The sequence below is a fragment of the Leucoraja erinacea genome, chromosome 1, assembly GCF_028641065.1.
Source record: "Leucoraja erinacea ecotype New England chromosome 1, Leri_hhj_1, whole genome shotgun sequence".
Classification (NCBI taxonomy): Eukaryota; Metazoa; Chordata; class Chondrichthyes; order Rajiformes; family Rajidae; genus Leucoraja; species Leucoraja erinaceus.
In genome coordinates, this window is record NC_073377.1 from 88,220,857 (window position 1) to 88,234,141 (window position 13,285).

Genomic DNA, 13,285 nt, shown 5'->3' on the forward strand with positions numbered 1-13,285 from the left:
AGGTCTACCGAAGTGATCTGTATGGAATTTGAGTGCCTGCTCCTTTGCACATTGTAAATTTTGATAGTGCAAAGATCCGAACTGTGCAGCTGGAAAAGCAGCCACTAGTTTACCAATTATACTAGCTACATGTCTAATAGAAGGTTGCTTCTTAACAATGAGATTGTTACAGGCTTCTATTAATTCTAATCGCTTGCCCCAAGGCAGAGTCACAGACATGTGAATTGAGTTAATAGTAAATCCCAAATAATCAATTACTCTAGATGATATCAATTTGGATTTAACTGGATGGATGAGAAACCCCAATCTCTCGTACATGAGTTTGGTAGCTGACACATTATTAATTTAGTGAATAATTTGGTGCCTGAAGTTAACCCATTAGGCAATGCTTTAAACTGTCAGTTGCCCCATCCAGTTAAACTTCAAATATCTCCGGTGATCCCCATGAATGGGCACCGAATAGTATGCATCTTTGAGGTCGATGCATGCCATATAACATCCCTTGGAAACCAGTTATTTGGCAGTAACAAAGTTTTCCATTTTGAAATGTCCATACTGCACAAAGGTGTTAAGTTCAGTCAAGTCAAGGATGATTCGGCATCCTCCATCCTTCTTTTGCTTTGTAAATATATTAGACACAAATTGGTGAGATTCATGACACGACATCTCAATTACCCCTTTTTTGTCTAATGATTCAATTTCCACTTGTGCATTCAAACATTCCTGTTGTGCAAGAACAAATGTGCGGTTCGGTGTATGCTGTGTGAGTGGAAGCGAATTGAGAAGGAACTCAATTTGGAAGCCTTGTATACTGTGCAGTATAAACGGATCTGATGTCATCCAATGCCATGCATTCAAGAAAAATTGTAATCTCCCCCCAACTTGTAACTGATCCATACACAATATGTTCCGCAAAGAACCAGACTCACCTACCTCAATGGTTACCGATGGTATGGTGCTTGCTTCCGCCCCCGAGGTTTGGGGGGTAGGACTGATGGAGGGCGCCAACCGCACATCTTGGACATGGGCCGGCTTGGGCCTTGCCCTAAAAAAGACCTCTGTGCCAGTTGTTCGGCTTTCCCACCAGTCTGGTGTTGAGGGGAGGGTAGGGGTGCTGCTGCCGGTATGATGAAACCTTGGGAGTTGTTGGGACTTTCATTAGCCCAACCGTTTTTGCTTCATCACCCAGCTCCCTGACCTGCTTTGGCAGATCTTCGCCGAACAAGAAATCCAGTGGTTGAACGTTGCTGGTCTTACACAATGCTGTGAATGTGGGGTTCAGAGCAGGGCGGGTGGCAATTTTTCGTAGGCAATTGATTTTGAAATGTGCATTACACATTAATGCCATGGCGTCCTGCTGAACATCAGACAGGGGCCCCCATCCACCGACCTGGCAAAGGCCGTGATGCCTGAGGCGAGCAACCTTAATATTTTTTGTAACTTCACCTCCTGGGCACTGATGCCCCCTCCAATGTAACCCCAGATGGAGTGATTAACAGCTGCCACATTTAATGAGGCACAGTTAGCAGGAGTGTGATACTTGTTAGTAGTTTCCACCATGGCCAGATCTTAGGGCTGGTATGAGGCCAGGTAATTAATACTCATGGCTAAATCCTCTTCCAGCGGTTCCCCTGTTTGTGATGGGATGGCAAACTTAGATGCCATTGTGGGCACTTCTGATTCATGCCCTTCATGCCTCGGGGTATGCTCCCCAGCTATACCTCCGAACTCTGAGTCAGAGAGAAACTGATCCCGAATGCTCCCCTCCTCAGAGAGGGAGACATTGTGCAGCCCTGAAACAGGGGCCGCTGCCGCGGGCTGTCGAGGAGACCTGGGCTGATATAACTCCCTACTTTGGAGCATATCATTGTGGAGCAACCTCTCCATCAGGTGCTCTATGTGGGTTAGTCATCCAAAGATGCTACCCATTGAAGGAGGGGAACCTTCCTGGCCCGACTCGTTCGAGTCAACGGGCCTTTCAGACTTTTTCGTGGCTTTCCGCCCAAGCAGCGTTGCCAAGGTGCTATCGACCGGCACCAAGACTGAAGCCGCTGGCTCCACCGCCAGCGACTCGGAAGGCGAAATCAGTCATTGCGCAATGCGTTAGACATAATGACACACATGCGGGCTGACGGCCTTCTTTACGTAGCCACTCATGTGACTCCAAAGTAAAATTTAGAACATAGAATAGGCCCTTCGGCCCACAATACCCGTGCTGATCATGATTGCAAGTTAAACTAATCTCCTCTCCCTACATGTCATGAATTCTGGAGTGTAGAGCAAAGAAATTTAATTTAGGAAGATTGAAGAGACCAATGTAGAAGACAGATATTCATGATCTCTAGGTCAATTGTAGAGCTGTAATGAGCACAGAGAAAGAAAATAGTATAATCGTGGAGGTATTTCGAAAGCAATAATTACAATTTTAAAATCAAATCATTGTTTAGATGGGAATCAAGCACGTGGTGATGAATAAGTGGGAAATTGCATGAGTTGGTGTACAACACAGGCCACAGAGCTTTGAATGGCAGGAAAAATGCAATAAGGAACATAGGATGAAGCTATCAAAGGTTGTTATTGCTGGTTTCAATAACAACTAAGTTGAAGCAAGGATGGCGAGGGGCAAAATCATACAGCACACAAACAGGCTCTTCAGCTCATCCCGTATATGCTGATCATAAAGTACTTCGAACTCACGCTCAAATGTGAAATAAAACATATGTAGTCCAACTCTCAGGTTACACAGAAAAGCTGGAGAAACTCAGCGGGTGCAGCAGCATCTATGGAGCGAAGGAAATAGGCAACGTTTCGGGCCGAAACCCTTCTTCAGACTGATCGGGGGTGGGGGTGGGTGGGGACAAGAAAGGGAAAAGGAGGAGTAGCCAGAAGGCTGGAGGGTGGGAGGAGACAGCAGGGGAGCTGAGGAAGGGGAGGAGACAGCAAGGGCTAACAGAATTGGGAGAATTCGATGTTCATGCCCCCGGGGTGCAGACTCCCCAAACGGAATATGAGGTGCTGTTCCTCCAATTTCCGGTGCTGCTCGCTGTGGCCATGGAGGAGACCCAGGACAGAGAGGTCGGAGGCAGAGTGGGAGGGGGAGTTGAAGTGCTGAGCCACCGGGAGGTCAGCTTGGTTATTGCGGACCGAGCGGAGGTGTTCGGCGAAACGATCGCCCAACCTCCGCTTGGTCTCACCAATATAGATCTGCTGACATCTAGAGCAGTGGACGCAATAGATGAGGTTGGAAGAGATGCAGGTAAACCTCTGTCGCACCTGGAACGATTGCTTGGGTCCTTGAACGGAGTCGAGGGGGGAGGTAAAGGGACAAGTGTTGCATCTCTTGCGGTTGCAAGGGAAAGTGCCCGGGGAGGGGGTGGACCGAGAGGGAAGGGAAGAATTGACAAGGGAGTTATGGAGGGAGCGGTCTTTGCGGAAGGCAGATATGGGGGGAGATGGGAAGATGTGGCGAGTAGTGGGGTCACGTTGGAGGTGGCGAAACTGACGGAGGATTATTTTTTGTATGTGATGGCTGGTGGGGTGAAAGGTGAGGACTAGGGGGACTCGGCCCTTGTTGCGAGTGCGGGGATGGGGAGAGAGAGCAGTGTTGCGTGGTATGGAAGAGACCCTGGTGCGAGCCTCATTTATGGTGGAGGAGGGGAACCCCCGTTCCCTGAATAGTGAGGACATTTCAGATGTCCTGGTGTGGAACGCCTCATCCGTGGAGCAGATGCGGCGTAGACGGAGGAATTGGGAGTAGGGGATGGAGTCCTTACAGGAAGCAGGGTGGGAAGAAGTGTAGTCCAGATAGCCATTGGAGTCAGTGGGTTTATAGTGTATGTCGGTTAGAAGTCTATCACCTGCAATGGAGATAGTGAGGTCAAGGAATGGTAGGGAAGTGTCGGAAATGGTCCAGGTGTATTTCAGTGCCGGATGGAAATTAGTGGTGAAGTGGATGAAGTCAGTCAGTTGTGTGCGGGTGCAGGAGGTGGCACCAAAGCAGTCGTCGATGTAGCGGAGGTAGAGGTTGGGGATGGGGCCCTGGTATGTATTGAACAAGGATTGCTCGACGTAACCTACAAATAGGCAGGCATAGCTGAACTCTCAACTGGCCATGATGACAAGTGTGCCTGATTCAGCCTCAGGCACTTCCAGCAGATTGGTGGGGAAGGGTCATGATAGAAACAGAGAACAAGAATTTATGCTGAGCATTGCTCATTGGTGTTCCCATTGTTTGTCTATCCAATATTATGTGCTGCAAAAAGCAGTCTGTGAATTTAAAGACATTTCAGAGATGGAGAGAGGTGATGATGAGGTAGAGTGGATGTTGACAACATACAGCTGCAAACCGATACTGCTGTTGACTGATGTTGCTGAGAAACAGCAGGTAAATAGGAGAATACCAACATTAGACAACAGAGGATCACCAGAGATCAACAACAGAGGAAGAAGGAGAGGAACGTTGCAGGTGATTCACTGGCTTCGACACCAGTAAGAATGAAAACAGAGAGACAAGGAACTGCAAATGCTGGAATCTTGAGTAAAATACAACGTGCTGGAGTAACTCAGTCAGAAGGACCCCGACATGAAAAGTCGCCTGTCCATTTGTCTGACCCGATGAGTTACCCCAGCACTTTCTGTTTTAGTTTAGTTTAGTTTAGAGATACAGCGCGGAAACAAGCCTTCGTCCCACCGAGTTGACGCCAACCGGCAATCCTCGTACACGAGCATTATCCGACACACCGGGACAATTTACAGTTTTTACCTAAGCCAATTATCCTACAAACCAGTACATCTTTGGAATGTGGGAGGTAACGGGAGTACACTGGGAAAATCTACGTAGTCACAGGGAACACGTATCCGTACAGACAGCACCCATAACCAGGATCGAACCCGGGTCTCTGGCACTGTGAGGCAGCAACTCTATCCCTGCGCCATCGTGCTGCCCCTAGATTTAAGAAACAATGAATCCCTGTGAATGGATCCCATCGGCTGTAGACTATGGAAGGGCTCTGGAGCAAGTAGTGCTGTCAGCTGTGCAAACAGGCCAAGAAGGATGGACAACGTAAAAAGCAAAGAAACAAATTAAACACATTTTTACTCCTTAAATGCATGTTTTAACATAACCTTCAATATTCACTGAATACTGGGTGATTTATTTTCCCTTTGACAGAATTTGCTGCAATCTGTACACAATGTTTCTGTTTGAAAGCAATGGAATCCAACAGTAAATAACAATTTGACTACATAGTTACCGCAGATTACTGCACTGTTGCGCTCACAAGCTTGGTGATGTACTTGTTTCCTAGGTGATGCTGTTTAAATGTCATCATTCCTAAACATTAACTGGATTGTTCCAAAGGCTAAATATCATTTGAAAATAACTGGGGTTGGTGAATGGGGAGGGTGGGGGGAGTGTGGAGTGAGGGAGGGGGGGGATGGGCTGCATCATAATGTATGTAAAGTTTTTTTTAATGCAGTAGACCTGTTGGTATCAAACCCTAATATACAGTAAGTAACTTCACCATATCAACAAGAACAACTAGGCTCTGCCCAAAGTTAGCTTGACCTGATCGATACATTGATAACATTAGATTTACAACAAAAGTATTTCTGGCATAGAATGCCAATGTATATTTGGTTCCCATTGTTTCCAACAGTATTATTCCAGTGGTCTGAATATTAAATGTAAATTGCTATGTTGCGTTGAATGAAAATTCAGTTTACCTTCACATGAAACAGATACTGGGTGTCAATTTTGTTTTAATTTTGTAACATTGAAAAATGTGATGATATTAAGCTGTGTTACTTTGTTGGCATTTTGTTCATAATCATTTGTTCATTTGTGCAAAATTTATGAATCAAAATCTGCATAGCATTTAATTTTTTTATTTTGTATCATTGGAGAATGTGAAGATATTAAGCTGTGTTACTTTGTTGGCATTTTGTTAAAATAATAATTTGTGAGACATGTACGTGCCAAAATCTGAATTACATTGGAACCTAACATAAATGAGTCAGAAATTATGGGGAATAGCCTGCAGTTTCACACAGCACAACATGCATTCCAGTTTAGTTTATTGTTGTCACATGTACCGAGGTACAATGAAAAGTTTTTTGTTGTGTGCTATCCAGTCAGTGAATAGACTATACATGATTACAATTGAGCCTGCCACAGTGTGCCTATACAGGATAAAGGGTATCTGTTGTTGAAATAATGATTTAAAAGAGTGGAGAGATAATAATGAATGATAGCAGATCACCTTCTGGGACCAGCAAGCAAAGATTCGCCTGGCTTTAAAGTCAGAATGAATAGATCCAGAAAGACACCAAGTCCTGAAATATCACAGCAGGTCAAGCAGCGTCTCCTGGAGAATGTGGATAGGTGATGTTTCAGGGCAGGACCCTTCTTCAGACTGCCTGACCTGAAATATCACATATCCATGTTCTCTGTCTGATACTGAGGATACTGTCTGACCCACTGAGAGACTCTAGCACTTCATGGCTTTCTTTGTAAACCAGCATTTGCAGTTCTTTGTGTCTCCATGAATAGACGGACACTTGTTGGCTGCTTTGCTGCTGACTCCACAACTGTGCTCTGATTTCTGTTTCCACATGGAGTCCAGCGGTAAGTAAATTGGCTATTGTACATTACCCATTAGCATTGGTTAATGGAGAAAGATTCAAAGAGCAAAAGAGAATAAAGTTACAACAGCATAGGGAAACAAGGAGAGAGTGAATGGGACCTATGGGAGTGCTTTCCAAGGAGTCAGCATGGACTTGATGGGACATATAGCCTTCTTCTGTGTCATTATAGATGTTGAAATAAATATGAGTGCAAACTAACTGTGGTTCTGCTTATGAATTGACCATTGAACCTGCACCAGATTAGACCTGGCACGAGAACATTGAGCCCATTCATGTGGCAGGAATGGAACGTATATGAAGTATGTAGCCAAATTTAAGATACAATTTTTCTGAATTAATTGGATTTGCTTCTTTTAGAGTAACTTTAAGTCATTGAATGTTTTGTGTATTTACATGTAATTACATTTTTACAATAGATTTTAACGGTTTTTGAATGTTTTAACATTCAAGGGCAGCAACAGGTTTGACATTTGGCTAAGCTATTGTATGTGGTTTTCGCAGCTGTCAATGTTTTCTCTGGTGTTTTGATGGTTGGGTATTTTTTCATCCACCCTGGTACAACCGCCACTCTGAACAAACTGCATTACATCAGGCATGGCCAATATACTCTGCAGGGTCTTGCCAATTTCCATCAGGACAAGTTCAAGCAGCAAATAACATTGATGGATAAAGTTGTAGATTTACAGTATACTGCATGATAACAGGCCCTTCCACCCAACCTGTCCACGGAGACCAAGGTGCCTTCCTGAGCTCATTCCATTTTAAACATTGTAATTAAACCTGCCTCCACCACTTCCACTGACAGCTTGTTCCAATTAGCTACCATCTGCCATACAAAAAACGTACACCCCTCCTGTTAACGTACCACCATCTTTCTCCTCTCACCTTCAACCATTGCTGTCCATTTTTGGAGTCCCCTACCTGGGAAAAGACCGTGACAGATTTAGAGAAGATATTCATATGCACTATATAAGCTGTTTATGCTATTGTGATATTATATAGTATAATATAGTGCCGGCCTGCATTACTGGGGAACAAACTGATGAAGATGCGGGTGGATGCTCCATAGGTGTCCTGGATCACTGACAACCTGACTGGACGACCACAGGCTAGAGGTCAGGCTGCAGATCTGTGTCTCGGACATGGTACAGGGTAGTGAGCAAACTGGAGCCCCACGGGGGACAGTCCTCTCTCCCTTCCTGTTCACCATCTACACCTCGGACCTCAGATACAACCTGGACTCCTGCCACCTACAGGAATTTTCGGATGACTCTGCAATTGTGGGCTGCATCAGTGAGGGGAGGGAAGCAGAATACAGAGGTGTAGTCGATGACTTTGTTCAGCGGTGTGGGCAGAATCATCTGCAGCTCAGCTCTAGACAAGACTAAGGAGTTAGCAATGGACTTTAGGAGGAGAGGAACAGCAGTCCCCTGTCTCCATCAAGAGTGTGGATGTGCAGTATACCAAGGAGTAGAAGTACCTTGGAGTTTACCTGGACAGTAAACTAATTGTCCATGAATGCTGAGGCACTGTATAAGTAGCGATTTAACAAAACTTACCTTCAGCGGCGCTGCAGTTCTGCCTAGCCATGTGCGCGATTTGGCGCCTTTGAGGGGGGTGGGGGGGGGTGGCATTAAAATCCAGTTTTCTACCCGCCTGTCCGGGGCAGATTTTCTCGGGCTGCTAGCTGCTGAAGAAAAATCGTTCTGACTTAAATTCCCAATTTTTTTTAATTTTTAATCACAAGACAATTTAATAATTATATTAAAATAAAAAGAGACTTCTAACACCATCAACGCCTACAACGTGATGGATCTCAAGTGCGGGACAAAACACGGTGTAAGTCGTTTATTTTACATATAAACTTGCTTCTTGGGATAACTTTAATCAATCCTCTATAAGCGAAAATGTGATTTGGCCCCATACGAACTGGCAGTGTTTTTCCTGACGATATGGGGTTCAAATTCACCGCAAATGCAACGTTCCAGAAGTTTTGTGTTATTCTCTCTCTCCATGATCATTATTTTAAAATTAAATATTCACAACAATTTGAGACATGTATTGTGCAAAAATCAATAATTTAATTATATTTTGGGTGGATGTTTCTAGATTAATTTATGGGAATTAATTAACTAGAACATTAAATTCCTTCCATCTGGGATATAAATTCATGACAGTGAGATTTAAAAATCATGTTATTTTGTGAATTCTTCTGAATGGGATTAGTTTGTTATTTGGATACATAGGCTATTTAAAAAAGATATCATTTTCTTAAGAAATTGAATCTACAGGACATTGTTAATGGGAAAGTAGTGGGCAGAAAGGTATGTCATGTGTGGTTTGAAGAGCAAAAACTTGTAGTATACAATGCCCAAATTGAAAAGTTGTGGAAAAACAAGGTTTACAGAGTTGCATATCGGTTACAATCTGAGGAGTATGATGATGCTACTGATTATGATATGCCAATGTTCCAGCTAGCAACTGATCTTCTCCATAAAGAATTGGTCTATTGCTAGAAATTGTCATTTATTTACCTATCTGTTACTGATTTACAGCATATTACACAATAATATTAATGTTCTGATCTTGAGAATATCACATTTTTGAATTTTCAAGGCAGTCTGGGTGTTTATTTCCCTCACAACGGTCAATTTTGTAATTAACTACAATTAGGTAATTAACTAATTATATGCTTTAATTTCAGGTCATCAAAGTAAGATGTTTTATATTTGTTTCAGAATGCTTCAATCTATAATAACTGAAAATGTCATTCAGTTCTCTTAATTTTTAAGAAAGTTATGGGCTCATCAGGAAGGGTGCCCCCTTCCTGGGGGTGGACAATAGACAATAGATTCACCTGGAGGGCAGAATGCTCCTTAAACTGCGGATCATCTTAGACAATACAGCTCACCCCCTCCATGACACACTGGTCAACCTGAGGAGCACCTTCAGCAACAGACTAGTTCCACCAAGATGCTGCGCAGAACGCCACAGGAGATCCTTTTTCCCTGTGGCTATCAAACTATCAATTCCTCCTCCTTCTGTTGTGGGGTAGACCAACTCCACTACTGCCCCACACCCCCCCCCCCCCATCTTTCCAAATTGAATATAACAACAGGGAGGGCTTGGTACAATTGCATAATACATGGATTAGGACAGAGCTGGAGCACAATGTGCATTTTTCGTTGGCGCATTATGGGAAAGAGGTAATTTCATTGGAGAGTGTTCAGAGGAGATCTATCAAAAGCTTGCCTAGGATGGAGTGGTCAACTTACAAGGGGTAACTGGATAGACTGGGTTTATTTCCTTTGAATGGAGGAGACCAAGGGAAGACCTAGTGATGACCTTAACCTTTTCCCCACAGCAGAGAGTACCATACCAGGACCCTTCTTATTCCTCATGGAGGAACTTGTGGCAGTTAGTGAAATAGACAATAGACAATAGGTGCAGGAGTAGGCCATTTGGCCCTTCGAGCCAGCACTGCCATTCAATGTGATCATGGCTGATCATCCCCAATCAGTCCCCCATTCCTGCCTTCTCCCCATATCCCCCGACTCCGCTATTTTTAAGCCCTATCTAGCTCTCTCTTGAAAGCATCCAGAGAACCTGCCTCCACCACCCTCCGAGGCAAAGAATTCCATAGACTCACCACTCTCTGTGAGAAAAAGTGTTTCCTCGTCTCCGTTATAAATGGCTTACTCCTTATTCTTAAACTGTGGCCCCTGGTTCTGGACTCCCCAACATCGGGAACATGTTTCCTGCCTCTAGCGTCTCCAAGTCCTTAACAATCTTATATGTTTCAATGAGATTCCCTTGAATTAACCTTGTAAACCTATGCTGCACTCTCTCGATAGCAAGAATGTCCTTCCTCAAATTAGGGGACCAAAACGGCACACAATACTCCAGGTGTGGTCTCACTAGTGCTCTGTACAACTGCAGAAGGACCTCTTTGTTCCTATATTCGATTCCTCTTGTTATAAAGGCCAACATGCCATTCGCTTTCTTCACTGCCTGCTGTACCTGCATGCTTACTTTCATAGACTGATGTACAAGGACCCCCAGATCCCGTTGTACTTCCCCTTTTCCAAACTTGACACCATTTAGATAGTAATCTGCCTTCAGATAATAAACTGAATTTCTGCAACAACAGAATAGTTGAACACAAATTTAAAACCGATGCTATGGATGGGTAAGGGGGGTGGGGGGGGGGGGGGGGGGGGGGGAAGGGTATATCTCCATCTTCCTTTTTCTTATTTCTCTTCTTTCCTCTCGCACTTCTTTGGCAGTTTTAGGGCTTTTCTTTTTTTTCTTTTATTTTACTTATTTTTCTTCATTCTGTCCTCTTTTTTTAATTCAGGTTTTAATGTTAAAAATGAAGCAGTACAAAAATTGTATAACTGTCATGTCGATTGCCTTATTCTTGTACAATTGCTTCAAATAAAATAAATTCCAAAAATAAAACAAAAAACTTTATCTGCCATACATCTGCCCACTCCCCCAACCTGTCCAAGTCACCCTGCATTCTCATAGCATCCTCCTGACAGTTCACACTGCCACCCAGCTTTGTGTCATCTGCAAATTTGCTAATGTTACTTTGAATCCCTTCAGCTATAGCTGCTCTGAACCGGCCCTGCTGAGTGCCCCCCACCTCCATGAACTGTCTCCCTCGGATGGTCACGTCGCACATTGACCCGGCACAGACATATTTGCACTTTAGACTGTTTTACTGTTCTTTTTTTATAAACCATGTTTCTGGGGTATTCTAAATTTTATTAGTTGTTTAAGTTATGACATCGGATGGAAGCTGCATACCAAATCTCGTTCCACATATGTGCAATGACAATTTAAAAAACATTTTTTTAAGGTATTAGTATTATTATCCAAATTATTGATGTATATTGTAAATAGCTGCGGTTCCAGCACGGAGCCTTGCGGTACCCCACGAGTCACTGCCTGCCATTCTGAAAGGGACCCGTTAAACCCTACTCTTTGTTTCCTGTCGGCCAACCACTTCTCTATCCATGTCAGCACTCTGCCCCCAATACCATGTGCCCTAATTTTGCCCACTGATCTCCTATGTGGGACCTTATCAAATGCTTTCTGAAAGTCCAGGTACACTACATCCACTGGCTCTCCCTTGTCCATTTTCCTAGTTACATCTTCAAAAAATTCCAGAAGATTAGTCAAGCATGATTTCCCCTTCGTAAATCCATGCTGACTCAGACCGCTCCTGTTACTGCTATCCAAGTGTTCGGCTATCTCATCTTTTATAATTGACTCCAGCATCTTCCCCACCACCGGTGTCAGGCTAACTGGTCTATAATTCCCTGTTTTATCTCTCCCCCCTTTCTTAAAAAGTGGGATAACATTAGCTACCCTCCAATCCACAGGAACTGATCCCGAGTCTATAGAACATTGGAAAATTATCACCAATGCATCCACGATTTCCAGATCCACTTCCTTAAGTACCCTGGGATGCAGATCATCAGGCTCTGGAGATTTATCAGCCTTCAGTCTATCCAATACCATTTCCTGCCAAATGTGGATTCCCTCCAGTTCCTCTGTCACCCCAGAAAGTACATACTGAACACCTTTAAGAAATTCTAAACCATCTAACCCTTCACACTATGATTTTCCCAGTTAAAATTGGAATAGTTAAAATCCCCAACTAAAACAATGTTATTTGACTTGCAACTGTCTGCAATTTCCTGGCATATTTGTTCTTCAAATTCCCATTAACTATTTGGGGGTCTGTAGTACACCCCCAACATGATGACCATCCCTTTCTTGTTCCGCAGCTCCTCCCATATAGCCTCACTGGACGAACCGTCCATAATGTCATCTCTAACCACTGCAGTGACACCCTCCTTATTTTATCTCCTCCTCTTTTATCATCACCCCTCTCCTGAAGTACCTGTATTCTGGAACATTGAGCTGCCCGTCCTGCCCTTCTCTTAACCAAGTTTCGGTAATGGCTACAATGTCCCAGTCGCATGTACCTATCTATGCTCTAAGCCCATCAGACTTACCCGTCAGGCCCCTTGCATTAAAATACGTGGAGTTTAAACCAACCCTCTTTTCTTACTCTGCCTTTCACCTGTCTATTCTGTCATTAAACTTTCTATCACCACCCTCCATACCAACCTCTCACCTGCCTCTGTCCTGTATGAGATCCCACCACCCTGCCAATCTAGTTTAAGCATTAGCGAACCTGTCTGCCAGGATGTTGATACCTCTCCAGTTAAGATGCAACCCGACCCTTTTGTGCAGGTCAGCCCTGCTCCAGAAAAGATCCCAATGGACTTAAATATATGGACAAACCTCAAGAAAACTCTGTTCATCATCATGCCCTACCAATTCATGTGCACGCCCTATCCCCGTTTTCATCACAAAATGCATCAAATGCATCACTTCACAAATGTCAGGATTAAATTCCATGTGCCTTTGCTCCACCTAACTTTCCACCTGATCTATGTCATCCTGTATCCTTAGACATCCCTTCTCACTATCCACAACAACACCATTTTTTGTGTCATCTTATAATTTAGTTTCCATTTCTTCTACATTCCCATCCAAGTTGTTAATGCTTGTTGTGGACAGCAAAGGTCCTGGCTCTAATCTTTGCGGTGCACCATTGGTC